This window comes from Mchenga conophoros, linkage group LG13 (assembly GCF_057382185.1).
Source record: "Mchenga conophoros isolate Kocher_MC1m ecotype Shallow Benthic linkage group LG13, M_conophoros_male_GT1.1, whole genome shotgun sequence".
Lineage (NCBI taxonomy): Eukaryota > Metazoa > Chordata > Actinopteri > Cichliformes > Cichlidae > Mchenga > Mchenga conophoros.
Window position 1 is genome coordinate 17,821,677 of NC_140538.1, and position 16,494 is coordinate 17,838,170.

A 16,494-nucleotide genomic window follows, 5' to 3' on the forward strand; every position below is an offset into this window, starting at 1 on the left:
GAATTGTTTTCCGGTCTTAGGTTTTACATAGTAGTTTTTTTGTTTTGTTTTTTTGGTTTTTTTTGTTGTTTTTTTGCAGTATTACATTAGATGCAATACACACACTTATGAAAGCGCATTAGAACCAGACTGGGGACAGTACTGTTGGTATCCACACGCTGAAATCTGGGCACACACTTGATTTGAAAAGTCAATATTTTTCTGACAATGACCTGCCTGAAAACCAGTTAACAAAAACAGGATTTATAGTTACAAAAGGGATCCATGTGTCAAAAAAACACACCATAAATTTAAAGTGAGTAGTAAAATTATTAATGTCTTCATTACTTGCACACCTTGAGCAAATTTTCTGCACTTTAGTTTACCTATTGGCTTAAAATGTATCCCATCTGCTTTTATATCTTTTGAAACAAGACATGCTCTTTTCTTTTGGGTTTTTGTTCAGAACCATAACCTTCTTTGTAGTTTTTTTTATATATATTTTGTGGCTTTCAGGGATTTACTTCATTGCATTTGTCCTCTCGGTCACCATGTGTATCATCTTAGCGCAGATGTGTTTAAAGTCATGTTCATTTTAAGTGTATCTGTAATAACAACCATTCTCTAAATAACTTGCATCACTAGATTATTCATGTTCATGTGCACACTGAAAAGATTTGGATCCAGACTTAAACCCTGCGGCACGTCACTGCAACCAGTTTCACACACAGAGCCATTTACAGCATAACTCAAAGTAGTGAATTATCTATAGACAAAGGAGCTCAGTCAGAACATGACTACATGTGAATTTGTGTGACCTTTTTTTTTATGTGTGTTTGGCTGAATTTATAAAGTGCTTTTTTCTCATTCTTACATGTCAGTTTACAATTATCACCAGTGATGTAATCTCAGCGTGACAAACGTTTGATTGCCATATAGCCTACTTTTTTTCCTTACTCTTTCCACATGGCCTACACAGATCCAGAAGTGTCTGTTTTTCCTTGATCGAAAGAATACCCAGTGTTTAAATCATGGATGGACATAACATGTAATTCCATGTGTTTGCAATATGCCCCGAGACAAGTGCCAGCAACCTGCAAACGAATGTCATTTTAATAGCCTGATGCATGGGAAATGTTTGAAAGCAGTCCTTCCTCTCCCGTGATTGTTTGGCATGACATCCAACCTCCACATTTTTCTTCAGAGCTCTAGAAAACATACGTTTTGTGTCAAATTTCAAATCATGGCACTGTGTTCTTGACTGCTTTGAGCAAGCTTGTACCAGTGGGATGGCTCTGTTGCTGGAATGCTGGTACCTCTTGAATATATGTGTGTCTAGGTCTCCGTGTGTGTGTGTGTGTTTATACAGACTGTAAGTGTGTGTATGGGTCCAGATGAAGTTGTTATCCCGAGGCAGAAAACATGCCTCCTTCATTACCAGTGAGACACATTTTATTTCCTTAATTTGACTCTTAGGCTGTCATCCGTTATTTATGAGATTACCCTGTGTGTGTGTTTGTGTGTGTGCCTGTCCATATGTATTCATTGTGTGTACAGTTTGCACTGGAAATAGGGTCTGGTAAGGGGCTAAAAAGCTGTAACTGCTGTTTAGAGAGGTGATTTGACTTGGTGTTTAAGAATGTTACGCTAATGTTTCTTCTCTCAACTACTTACCCTGGAATTTAACACACTCATTAGCATCGCACAAATGTTGGCAACATTGCTACATGCGTGTGTGTGCTCCAGGAAAGTGTCTGCTATTTCTTGTAGCGAGAGAATACAGTTTTGCGGGGCTGAGCCGTCATCAGTACGTATCTAAGGAGTTGAGTCAATTTTAGCATGAGTACATAAACACTGTTCTTTTATATTACATTTTTATATTAAGAAATTAAAATAAAATATTTTCATATGTTTTACCTGAATAATTTTAATATTATTTTTTTCCTCCTACATTCTGCTTAACGTTTCTGTAATACTTAGTTGCAGTGGTAAATGTAACTTTAGATATATAATATATATGCACAGTTGCAGAATATGGATGAGACTGCTTACCACCTTTTCAGACTGACGTTCTTCCTCTAGTTTAATGTGATTTGCACCCAATATTTTCTAACCATAATCATTCACATTATTCCTGTTGGATAAATTGTTTCTTTCCTCTCTTTGGTTCATACTTTGTGTTCATACTTTAACACTGGGGATATTCAACTTATTGTGTCATCGTGCACTAAACCCCATCCCCCCTCAAAAAAACGTTGCTTTCATACATGTTTGGCATGTTTTTCTTTGGCCACTTGTGGACCCTGTTTAATTCTGTTCCTTTTTTTTCATTTGGAGCATATGTTGGATTGTGTTGGACCTTGTCAGAGGCCATCTATCACTCCATGGTGTCCTGCTGAGTTGGAGATTCACAGCACAGCCCTCAACTCTCAAAATGAGAAAACAAGAGCATGAGTGAAGAATAAGAGAGCAGAGAGAAGGGGGGGGAAATGGGGAATGAATAGAGTGAGAAGTGAACCAACAGACTGATCAAAACGGAAGTATAAAGAGCAAAAAGAGAGCAAAACTTGAAGATGAATAAAACATTTCAACTCATGTGAGACCTCCAGTTTTTCTCTAGAACAATCTTTTACCATCTCAGCCAGGCCCAGCACTTAAGATCCATCGCACAAGCCAACACCTGTGGTGTAAACTGTGCCTTCAAGGTTGAGCAAACCTGTAAATGTTCAGGGATCAGTAGCTTCACAAGTGTTAGATTTCCCAACAGCCTCAGAGCACAAATAACATCTTCAAAGCACCCTTCCAAAAACATCTTTAATAACTAGGGTGTTTCCAAAAATCTTTCACAACCCACTAGCTTGTGTCAATTTCTTGTTACCACTGATGGATGGAAATCAGGACAGTCAATTTTTATAATGATTTTTTTTTGGCATGTTTATAAAAATACCATATTATATTGTTTCTGATGTACTTCTATTTTCATAGCTTAAAAGAAATCACAGTTGCCTTTAGAAAACTATTAAAAAAAACTTGTTATCACTAAGAAAGGAGGGGAAACACCATAATTGAGAAAGTATGTGTCTCCTTGTTGAAGTGGTTAGGAAATAAAGGGCAAGTTCTATCTGCTTCAGGGGCCTTGCTGCTGGCTGTCCATGACCTTTGACCTGGACATAAAAAGAGGACATCTAGGTGCCTTAGAGGGATGTGTAAAGAAGCTACTTCCTAAATTTTTATGTGTAAATATATTGTTTTTGAGGTGGTGTCTGAAGACCCTGTTATTTGTAAAACAAAACAAAACAAATGAAAAAAATGCATAATATTCTTGATTATGAAACCCATTACTTAACAATATATATTATTGTCCTCTTCCATCTACTCACTGACCCACATATCCCAAAATGATCTCATATATTTAATAAATAATTCAAGTGATGTAACAAAGTGAAGATTGATGCCAGATTTTTTTTAAGTGGCTTCAGTATTGGCTCAGTAAATTGTAAGTTGTTTTCCAACACATAACTCAAATGACAAACAGCAGTATAATGCAATTCCTCCATTATAAATTTGTACCTCAGTGTGAGAATTCAAAGAAAGAATTACTGTGTTGAGGCAACATCCTCAAATATACCTGCTACTTTACTGGGACTCATTGATTTGTTACAGAGTCATATCAGTTCATTGTTAACAGCTGCCTCTGAACTATGCAAATCCTGCTGTTCTTAAAGCAATATTTCTGCATTAAAAAGCTCAGGACATGCATGACATACATGCATTATTCAGTCTGGGAGTTATCTTTTCACACATCTATTATCTTGAAGTTCTGATGTGCAACCAACCATAAACTGTATGTATAATATGGATAACTTCACCTGGTGGCTGGTAAAAATACTGTTCTGAAACACCAACTTGAACATTTTGAAATATGGACTGACAAGTCCAGGATTTGCAGTAAGATGGAGATTTGTCTATTATAGCACATCCACTAATCAAATCAGACCCCATTTTTGTCTAAAAGGCCTAATTAAAAAGAAAAAAAATCATGCTGTACTGAAGAAGGCTTTAAACTAAATTGTACCAGCATAAACTGGGTTTGATGGGGGGTTTTTTTGGTTTGTTTTTTTAAAATAGAAAGATAACACAGTAACAACATTGAATGAAGGAGGTGGGAACATGCAAATAATAAATCAGTATTGAAAACTGATTTATTAATGCTTGCAACATGCAGTTTACTGCTAATTTTGCTAATATTTAACGTAAAAGAAAGCATGTCTTTTTTTTGCATTTGAAATACACTAATTCCTCAGTAAATCTGGCCCTAAGTAACTAATGGGGTCATTTTTCTTGGACTTCTGATGAATTCGACTTACGTTTTTTAACAGTGCGAGTGCACGCCACGTCCTTTAGTAATGCTGCAGGTTTAAAGCACATTTGCTTCACTTTTCAGACCCTGAGACATATCCATCTTTTAAATACAGTCTGTAGATATATAACATGAGTATGCATCAAGTACATCTCTAACTTACAAAGAAAGTGGCTCAAGTATGTCAAATCATGCTCTGTGTCGATATAGTTACCTATAAACAACATTAGTTGTTTCCTTCCTTCAGATCTCTATAATGAAAATCCAGACAAAAGCTGAGTATCGTGTCCTCTAGAAAGATTAAAACTGCAGGTGCCCAGCTACCTTCCACAGCAACGATTCATAGACTTTATCCCAAAAAAAACAAACAAATCCAGTGCTCAAACAACATAATCCAGAGTTGCAGGAAATTGCTAAAAAGTCTTACAAGGAAACCGACTTCACAGGGGAATCGTCTCTTTGTATTTTTTCCCCTTTTTTCCTTTTTTTTGTTGCTTGTTTTCATTTCTGTTTATTGTGAAAGATTCTGATCACTGAGCAGCTTTAGGGAGTAATGGATTACAGTGTGGGTTTTTGTTTACACTTGAAAAATGTTGTAAACTGAAGTGAGAGAAGCACGGTGGGCTGTGTGTTTTGATCAGATAGAGCCTTGAGTCTAAGTCTTAAAGTCAGAACCCACATCACTATCAGAGCCTGTATTTTGTTTGTTTGTAAATCTCTAAAAAACAAAAAGAAAAGAAAACATTAGGAACTTGGACGGACACATATGGAAGCCAGTTTATGCTTGAATGTTAGGATGGTAACCTACTTTTACTGAGACCAACAACAGATAGCTGTTTGGCTTCAACTTAAAATCAGTCACCTCCGTAAAGTTTTTTGGCTCATTAGAAGAGTAATAGAGGCATAATGTTAGATGTGTGACCAAATTGTTTTCTTTCTCATTTTCCAGAGTCTCTCTTTGTTTCTGTTTTTGTTAATTGGCTTAAGTATCCAGTAATTTGGTGCTTTGGGTTTTTATTTGGAAATTTTATTAGATGCCAGCTGATTGATTGTTACAAGATGACAGAGGAAATATGTAAGATATTTTATGGCCTTTCATCACTTAAGCAGTGCAACCCACTTAACTTATTTATTTTATGTCTTAACCATATTATACAACTGTTTATGTGTTGTAAAGAAATAGAAGGAAAATAGAAAGAAAAGGATGGGAAAAAAATTGGAGTAGAGTGTGTTTCATGCATTAAAGCATCTCAGTTCTTATAGATGGTTGGCCTCAAAGCCCTTTTGCTCTGGTGCGATTTGGCTTTAAAGGAACCCTGGTCTGTGGGACAATGCACTTTGTTATTAAAGGAATTTTATAAGTCCATAAGTGTGTAATGAAATTTGCCTCGGTCAAAGGAGCGAAGCACGGAAAGGAAAACTGGAATTGAATTTTCGTGGTACGTTCCTCAGACCTGCATTCCCTTAGGGAGAGTACAGGACTGCTTGCAGTGGCCCAGGCAAGAAGAGGCCAAGTGAAATCTTTCCCTGAGGTTTTGAACTTTTGCTGTGAATGGCAGGAGCCGACACCTCTAACCAGGAGCAGATGTTTGGCTTGGCCTGGTCTGTCCACTGGCAGAGTAGGGAACCCAGGGTTTGATTGAGCCAGCATGCCCTACTCACAACACTAATAGCCTGGCTCTGCATTACTTAGGCTACCCCTGCTGAAGTCTGCTGCCTTCAAACTCCTTTACTGTAGGTCTAGAAGAGACATGGGAACTGAGCTGAGCCAAGACTCCTGTGCATTCATCGCAACATTAGAATCTCAACACTGAAGCAAAGCCGTAGCTGATTCTGCTATAATGTTAAGCAACTGGCATCTTTTGATGCTTTTTTAGATTTGCCTTGAGTTTAAATTTTTCACTCATCATATGTATGTGTATACAAAATAAGTACACGTCAATTATAGAAATATCAAAAATTGATTGCTTTTAGTCTAACTTGTGTCAGCGGTAAAAATTTTAAGCCAACGTCTCAGTGCATATTTATGTTAAAAATGATCCAGCGGATTCAGGTGATGTTAGATGTTTGTTTTTGTTTTAAGCAAATGAAGGACAGCTGTCTCCAGTGTTTAAGAGTAAATACTGAAGATATTACAAGACACATTGCCTTTTTATCTTCTAAAATCTCCTGATTTTCTTATCCCCCAACATGAAACATTTTTGAAGTTCTAATGTAAACATCTTAGTCCCACCAGATGTTGAGCATCTTCTCTTTACTGGCAACCTTTACTGAAACGTTGAAAAAGACACTGTAAGCTGTCTAAACTGCATGGCATGTACAAGCATAGTCCTTCTACACACTTGGTAAAGATTTCGATTTTATCATATAGTTATAGTTCAGTCACATTTCCGTTTGTGTTTTATAATATAAATGTAATTATGTTACTAAAAATATGTTTAGGATCTGAAAAATGTACAGAGCACATTACTGTCAACTGTAAGCAGGTACAAAAAAACAATGCTTATAAAATCCTAATTATGTATTAATTATTTGTTTTAACTACTTCTTAGCATGACTCTGCCACTTGTCCCTCATGGGGTTAATGTCATACACTGTTTCTAATGGTTAAATAATCTAGGATCAAGATTTGAGGGGAAAAAGTAAATCCTAAAATAAATTCAGTACATCAGCATTACTGGTGAGCAGACATTACTTGGACTGCTTTCTAAAGGATATTCTGGTAAATGGTGCAAATCAAATCACTAATGCTAAAAATGTTTATTCTGATGGATGAACTTGCAGTAATATTTTGACACAGCAATGTATTTTTGAGGTTTCCTACACTGGGTGTAAATGAAATGGTATTTATTTGTAAAACTGGAAAAATATGTGTGATTGAATTCAAATATTTTAGCATACAATATGGTTTTTGCATCGGTTAAAAGTACCGCCACAAGTGTTAGAGCACTAAAGAAGAATGTCATTTTTCTAAACCGCAAACATCTCAACAGACTAATTGACCAAAACATAATAATAAAACAAATCAAAATCTCACTTGCATTCTAGCCTCTGCCAATAAGTCCTTGTGTAGATGGAAAGCAAATGGAGTAAAAAATGTTTTCAGATGAAGAATAGGCTCAATTTGTTATAGCATTAGGTTCTCAGCAGACAACATCATGAAACTTAGCCAGAGCACAAGACTGTTGAGAGGATGGTTTGAGAGGACTTTTGATGATGTGATTTGTTAAGGTGATTAGTTGGAAAATGTTTCTGTGTTTATTTCCTTGAAAATCTGGCAGGAATATCATCTCTGTCATACTAGGTGCTGTAAAAATCTCATGGGACTGAAGGTTGTTTTGCTGGAGAAATCTGATGATGATGTCATTTTAAAGCTTGCTGTAGAACTGACGTCTTATCATGCATTTCCAAACCAGACATTTAATGTTATTCGAACAAGGTGCGATCGAAGGTTTATGTTATCCACGTTAGTCATAAAAAGCAAACTCTCACCTTTTATAAAATTCACTGCTATCTCCATTATGGCCACGTGAATGGAACGATCGCTTCCAGGACTGCTGCTTGTTTTTAGATCAAGAACTGTGTTGATCTGCAACGTGCTGGATCTCCTCCACGGTGTTAAAACTCTGATCCTTCAACTTAAATTAAATTTTGTGGTAAAGGACAGTTTTGTACAATAACACGCACCATTGTTGAGGTGATTTGCAGCAAATCTCTTCCATCAGATACCAGTACAACTGCATGCTTAGATGCTGATCGTGAGTAACAAATTCTCAGTGCACAAACCTATGAATGTCAAAAAAACCTCAGCTTTCATCACCACTGATGATCCTCATTGTGATTTTGAGTCAGTCTGACACAGAAGTTGGACTGTTTGCTTTGCTTTGAAGGTAGAGGTCCATGATTAAAGCTGCAGACATCCAAGTGCAAGCTGTAGAAAAGGACTTTGCAGTGATTCCATTCTATGTTGCACAAGTATATACAGCTTTTGACCTATATGTCACACAATAAGCAGGCACTGAGAACAATATCTACCAAACAGACATTTGAGGGGCTTATTTTAGGTTTGCTAAATAGCAGTGTTAGATCTTTTCACGTTAAGTAGTGACCACAAGATTTAAAGCTAAAACTGCCTGTTTTAGACAGAAAGAACTGAGTTCCTGTGTAGAGAGCCAACATAACATATATAGGTTTTGGTTTTTGTGACTAAAGTTATTCCATGACATTCCAGAAGAATATAATAGATATGAAAAAAACCCATAAAAGGTCTCCTTGAATGTAAATTTAAAACCTTGAAACATTTTTTTTAGTGTTTTATACTGTGCTAAATTAGCAATTGTGCACTTTTGTCTTCTAATCTTCAAATTTTTATCTTCTAATTTCATAATGTATCATTTTTTTTAAACCTGAAAATATGATGATTTTATCATCTTAAGAGACCTGTAGGATTTTTTTCTCTGGCTTGAACTCACTGGCAAAGTATTGGTTCAGGTATTATCCGAGAATTATTATGAAAATAATACATACATTTCTAAAATGTTATTCCATCATTCAGTCAATTATATTTAATTAGTGCAGTTATAAGTGATTAGATTTGAATTGCAAAATAACAAATGGCTTATGTAGTCGGTATGGTCTGCACATTACGTAGTAGCATTTTTATAAACATTTTCTGTCTTTTCCCAGCATCTGATATTATAAATGTATAATTACCTATAAAAGTTGTTATGCAAGATGGTGATTCAGTAACTGTTTAATCTGGCTCTGCACGTTCAGCTGAAGAACCTCCAGTTTAAGTGAAGCATAAGTAATGTGTGTGGATATAGTTTGAGAGTGGAAGATGATTGCTGTGATTATGGTGATTATTCTAGCAGTGAAAGGGAGTCTGGAATACTGTGTGTTTGCATTGCTGCCCGCTTGGGATCTGGTCTTCATAACCCTCATTCATCACACTGCCTGGGGTCAAAGATACCCTTTTTGAACTGGAATGTAGCAGATGTCCATTATGCCCCAACACATTGTTGCCCTTTGCCAGTGGTATAATTTTTGAATATGATGGTGAAGGTGTTAAAAGAAGCATTTGTTAAAAACTTGTGAAGATAGCCACTGTGTCTGAATCCTAAGCAGGTGGGGTGTTTAAAGGACTCCTGAAAATATTTTAGGTTCAAGCTCTTTGATGATTCAGGGCAGTAAAGCCCTGGGCTAGTCTCTCATTCATTCCAGCCTATGTATGTGGAGGAGTTTTGTTTCTCTACAACTACAGAGCATTCAGTGCTTAATTACAGCATCAGCAGAGGTGTGTGAGATGAGATGGCTAACCAGATAAGAGGCGGAAGCTTTACAATAACCCTCTATGTAGGTGACAGCGTTACTAATCTTTGGTAGTGAAACTGTCACACCCTTTGCTTAACTGCCCTGCATTGGCCAAAAAAAGTAAACAGTTTATGAAGTGTAAAATATGTTACATGGTAAAAATGCAGTTTTATATCCTACAGTATAAAAGCAACAATATACATATTTTCATGTAAAAAGCTTTAAAGTTTTTCCTTTACATGAAGTGTACGGACATATGGTGCAAACAGAACAAAAGTGTCAGACCATATGTATATATTACTTTCATGTAATTGAATCTTCTTTTTTTTTGGGTCAGAATGTCCTCCTTTCTCTGTCTCAGACTCCAAACAAGTCCCCACATTAATCTCATAATAACTCTAATAACTTCTAATGCTTACAAGTCTGAACACATGTCTTGTGTTGGACCTTGACCTGATGAAGATCGTTTTGCAGCAAACATGGTGTAGGTCTTATTCTTCAGTATGACTGCTAACAAAATACTATCCATCCCTAGACAGTTATGCAAGTTAGTTTATATTTTGTCTCAGCACCCTGCCAACTGGCAATACTAGCCTGTCCATCAAGAAGCATTTCTTTTGCTTATCAAAAAACCCTTTTATTTCTATTACTTCCTGTCTGTAATACAATAATATTAGAAGAGTAACTTCATCGAATTTGACTTTGTGGTGTCGCTTTGAATGTAAATGCTGGGTGTTCAAATATTAGAATTGGTTGCACATTGCAAAGAAGCTGCAGATTGGCCATCTTAATCATCTTGTTATGAAGACAACTGTTTGCCTTAGACAGCGATGAACCCTCAGTTCGATTCACAAGTTACTAAACAGTCTGTCAGTTTGTAATAAAAGAATCATTCACAACAATTTTGGCTAATGATAATGGCTGCTGTATTACTTCGTGCTTTGGTTGTGTTTGGTAGTGGTTTATAGGTAGCTCCACAGTACATACAAATACAACAGACATGGTGATGTTTCTCTCCTGGGAATTCACTCCTTGCGCACACCTTGTATCTTTACAAGCCAATGAGGTCATTAGTATCTAACAAGCGTGCTTTTCCCATTAGGGAGTGATAGACAGCGGCCATTGCCAAACAGATGTGAAAACCACTCACACCCCAAACACAACCACACCCTTTCCCCCCAACAAGTGGTTTGAGTTACATGGCCCAAAGCCAATAAAAGACACTTGATGTCATTTTGTCCATTTCACTGCCTTTCATTTGTTATATGCTGCATCCTCTTGCCTTGTTTGGAACACTAGGGAAAATAGTGCTTGCACACACACACACACACACACACACACACACACACACACACACACACACACACACACACACACACACACACACACACACACACACACACAGGAGCACAGAGTTGTTGTACTTTACATCAAGAACAGCGTATGTTAACATACCACTCATCTTACTCAGCAGTCCTGTCGAGCTGCTCTGCATCTCTTTACACTGGGTTCACAGAAGGGGGCCACACACAAGTCTAGTCAGAGCAAATTCACAGATTGAGATAATCTCTCTCTCACATTCTGGTTTCAACACATATGGACGCACACACATATCAGTCCCCCTCTACTAACAGAATTGAAAACAGGTGCCCACCACATATCTTGCATTCTTCCAAAATACAAAAGTGGTTTGACCTGAATGGTTTTGCTGAAGTGGAGCCCCCCTGTATGAAAGGAGAGTCCATGTGGAGATGTGTGTTTGTGTAAACATGGAGGCGTTGGGTTCTGTGCAACATGCTGGTGGAGCAGCACAGGCTCGCAGTATATTAGAACCACATTTTCCCTCTGCGCAACCATAACATTCAGTGTCAAGCTAGCGTCAGGGTAAGTCATAGATATACCACGCGAACATAGCAAAACACCTCTTTTAACATCTTTGTGCACAGCGACCGTAACAGTATACTGGTCTGGGTTTCACCGATATGGATGAATTGTTAAACTGCGGTTTGATCGATAGCTGCTCTTGAGCATTTGACTAGCTGTTGAAATAATTGGATATATCAGTCTTCAGATGATCTTGCTTCAGTCACACGGTCTTGCTCTGCAGCTCGAGAGGATCTGGTTAGTGGATGACCCGACCAATGAGAAACAGAAGGCAGAGATGAACCACTGGAGCTGCTGGAAATTGTAGCCATAATGGAGGTGGCAATGATAAATGCACTGAGCTTGAGTTTTCCTGGATATTTGGGCAGTTTAATTCCAAATCTTTCATGACATCATCTTGCATGTTGTAACCGCACGTGTTGTGTGTAAGTATAAATGTTAGATTAATTTTAATCCATCTGGTAAAGCCTCATAAACTGTCATCAACAATTTTCTCCAGCATGTTAACAATAATTTGATGGATGTATTGTTTCAGAATAGCCATTTCCACCATCTTTTCCCCATTGAGTTTACAGTGTGCGCTTCACTGCAAACTTTAAGCCAGTGCGCTGTGAGTTTTTACAGCTGACAGAGAAAATTACAAGCACCTACAGGGCGGCAGTGTGCTCAGTGTGATTTTATTTCATGCATAACTCTCTTTTCCACCTACATCTACAAAGTTATTAAATCATTAGAGGAAAGAAAAATAACATAAAAAGTTTTAGAATTCATTTTAGATCATCTTCATTAGCAGTGTGGACACTTTTCAAGAACTCTGGAAACTTGACTGCCACATGTGCATCTATGGAAAACATATTGTGTCCATAAACAGGAAAAAAGACTCACAATTAATTTCTCTAAACAGCCTTCTACCCTGTCTGCACATGTCTCTTGAGGATTCAGTTTTGATTTGGCTTTTAAAGCAAGCCAGAACTCAGCTGCAGTCTTTTTTTCTGTGAGCGGTCCGGGTATTACTCATGTTGTGGGGACCTAGGTCTGTTTACACAGTCAAATTATGCAGACATGTCATCCTAATGAGCACAAAAGCCAAGTCCTATGGCATAAATCATAACATTTTAAAGGTGAAGGCATTAAGAATAGGGTATGGTTACATTTTGGGTTTGAAATTTGTGTGTGTGAATGTGTGCACACACCCACTCCAGACTGATTTCCATTCAACTAGTAGTTGTAAATTGTGTTGGCAACTTTGTTTCGGTATTGAATTAAATATCTAATGAAAACAGAAAACTAATTTCTGCTGTGCTTGGTATTTTTGTCTCCCAAGGCATAAATGGTGGAGAATGCATGGATATACTCTGTTTTTGATGCTCAAAGCAAGAAATGTTTTCATAAATCACTGAAACTAAATTCCAAATGATCCCTCACATTTTAGGCAGGAAAGGCTACTTGTTCTGTCTGCATATCTGTAGCCTGCATTCACTTTCCTCCCAGTACACAAAAACATATGTTGCAGAGTAGTCTGGAATGGTTGCAATGTTTTTGTGTAATGTATACTCTCAGTTAAATGTGGTTGTTCACTGATAATAAAAATATAGTCTTAATATAGTATCTCTGTGATTTAAAAGAAATCCTGATGGTGCTTCATGTTTTAAGTTCAAATTTTAGGTTTTTATATTTATGCCGTCCCTTGCTTTTTTAAGCTCTGTTGTGTGATCCTCGTCTCAATCTGTTTTTCATAACTTTTATGAAATTTTAGTGAGGCTGTGTGATATAACGAAGGCGAATCTAGCAGCTCAAAAGTGAAACAAATCCAAGCTGTAATAGCAACAACTTTCATGTAAAAATACACCTGTCCTGTCAGCTACAGTAACCTAGTGAAAGCACAGTGCTAGAAAAGAGTGGGATTTCATTGGAAACTTTAAATGGGTGTCTGCTCATGTGGGTGGTATGTAAACCAGTAAACACTGTGTGAGTGCATAGAGGCCTGGTGCAAATAGACATATGTGTACCTCAGTGTTTGAAGGAATATGCAGAACTGCAGAAATGAGGCATATCGCTGACTGATGCTGCCGGCCGCTCTGCTTCACAGAGCCGGCTTTTCTATCAGATAGACAGCTTGACAATATCCAGACTCCACTCTTTCCGCTACACACAAACACACAAAGGCACGCCAGCAGAATCACACATATAAGCAAATGCACACCCGTGCACACACGGCTTTCTGGGGTTTGTTCTGCTTGTTTCTGGCTGGACTGTTTGTAAGATAAAAGAGAAGATTGTAGCTGAGTACAGTAAAGTCTGACCTCTTAGACAGGCTTTCATTGTTTTGTGTGTAATTGAGAATTTTGAGACCTGTTTTAAACCACATTACAATGTAAGACCTGTTTCTGAAGGATTTAGTTTTCTTAAAAACTGAAAGCTGAATAATGATAAGTGCTTCAGAGATATTATTAAATGTAATTGGGATGAACAGAAAAGACAATTTAATGTTTGCTTTATTGATTATCTGTGTCTAAGTTTGTGAGTGATTATCCAGAAATAGTAAGTTCTGGTATTCCCTTCAGAATTCCAACCACAGTATGTCTCTGGAGTTCATTGAATCCTGGAGCATTTGTGCTCTAGCATCACACAGATGTGATGGTGAGCTATAACAGATGAAATAGATTAATTTACAGTGCCTTCATTTTGTCTGACCAAGATCACTGACTTGTATCTTAAAGGCTTTTTAGTGTCTGCATAGCTTTATGTATGGGGGTCAAGTTTGCCCCAGTAAGTCGCAGATTTTCTGACATCAGGATAGCAAATATACCTGTTTCTGCTTTTAAGAAAACACATGATCTCCACCTCCTAGATGATAAGCAAGAGCTTTGCTATGCTGGGCTATGCTGTAATGTATGTTCTTTACAAGCTGCTGTCAGTGTGAAAAAGAGACTCCAACAACTGCTCACCAATGGGCTAACAGGGGATTGCTTTTATTTTAAAAAGGAGACCTTATCAACAGAATTTTATATATTTTATATATTTCTTTTTTACCCATAATCGGACACACAAAATGGGTCTAGGTCAGCCTTAATTTCAACTCTTCTTTACAATAAGTATAAATACAGTGCTAAGACTGCTAGAGCTGCAACTAATCATTTCGATTACTAGTTATTTAACCAAAATCAAAAATATGTCCAAAAATTCTGATAATGATAGAGGTCATACCTTTGCAGGTACCAAGTTGATTTCTTCAGATATTTGGGGGGGGGCATGTTTATTTTCCCTGTTCATTTAACTTACAGGAGAAATGACAGATCCTTTCATTTGATAAGCTGGAATCATAGTATGCATATAAATAAATATGCATTTATAAAGTCTGTATAATAGATCCGTTAGATGAGTATGCTGTCAAACATGCAATTATTTATCTAATAGTCTAGGTGAAAAGCAAAATTTATGTTTAAAATTACTGAGTGCAAAATATCTTTTAGCACCTTCAGCTTATACGACAACAGATACGTGTGTTTCATAAGCTTAAGACCTAGACTCGGTATAAAGATTTAGCAGTAACCAGCCTGACATGCACACATAGACTCTTATTTTACACACTGCTCTTAGATCAGCCAGCAGAGAAACAGTATTTTTAGTAGCTTGATACATCTCATGATGCTTTTATGATGTGTTTGCAGGCCTGCTAGCTGTGTCTTGCAGTAAGGCTGGTTGCCTTCTGCTCAGATATCAGGTGAGGAAAGGCCTGGAATCACTCATCTTGACAGCCACATCTGGCCCTACTTTCTCTGTCCAGTTGCCCTCAACTCTGCTGCTGCAAACAGACGCCACTCTGATTCCAACCACAAAGGGAAGAAGTTACAATAATAGCAGTTATGATAATAACATTATTGATAGTTATTAATGAGACAGAGAACGGGGAGTTTACCCAGGAGATATACACTCCCCAAAAGAGCTTTGTGGAATAAAGCTATTGTTGCTGCAAACATTTTTTGCTTTTCAGGCTTTGTCCTGCTATTAGCAGAGAGCAGATTAATGCCAGGTGCAACAAGCAATCTTTCTGTTCTCTCTATTTGCTCTTTGGATTATACATAGCCAGTGCTCTACTAGAAATAAAGGGTTGGAGTAAATGCTGAATACACAAACACATTTGAGTTCAGATATAACTTAATAAGCATTACTCACTATTTAAATGTGTCCTCTGTTGAAGCTAGTTGTATCCATTTTTAAATACTATGCCTTTTATTGGCATGACACGTATCCAAACCTTTTACATGCACACGAGTCTGCTCTGCATTTGTCTTCATTCCACTTTGGACAAAGCTATCATTTGGCAAACTCAGGTGGTGCCAAATCCAGAGCTGAGAGCAAATTCTAGCAGGAACCAGACCTGCACAGTCTTCATCTGGTCCTTGTTGAACCTAGGAAGTAAGGGTTAGAGTTCAGGGTAATATTTACATTAATGGAATGAATTCAAACAGATTAAATTTCAAAACAAGAGCCTAAGATATCCAGGAGCAGCCTACAGTCACACATTAAAATATAAACAAACACTTTTGGCACTCTCACTGTATGCCAACATCTGCAGTTGGCCTTATCCTCTACTGCATAGGGAGAATAATGAAGACAGCAGACATAAACATGAGTGAGCAGTCAGCTGCAGAACAGAACAGAACAATCCTGTGCCTGATGCTTTGAGGAGCGCATCACCACAGGAGTCCATGATGGGAAAATCAGTCTGTCTGCATTCTTCTCACTGAATGTTGCTGAAGGAAGAAACTCTGCTGCCGTGTGTAAAAATGAACACACGAAATTCAGAACTGGTTGCAGAATACATTCCAGGTATATCCTGCACCACGTGCAGTCAGTTTATTCAAGTACATCTTACAGAGTACTTACACAGTATGGCTAAGGAATGTTGTCCTCTTTGGTTGTTTGAATGGTTTAGTTTGAAAGCTGAAGTGGTG

At 37.5% G+C, this 16,494-nt stretch overlaps 1 protein-coding gene across 1 annotated transcript in view; it reads left to right on the forward strand.

Annotated features, from left to right (window-relative positions):
* The window catches only part of hpse2 (heparanase 2), a 50,703-nt gene that overhangs the window by 9,364 nt on the left and 24,845 nt on the right, over nt 1–16,494 (forward strand). The gene's annotated exons all lie outside the window — the stretch shown is intronic.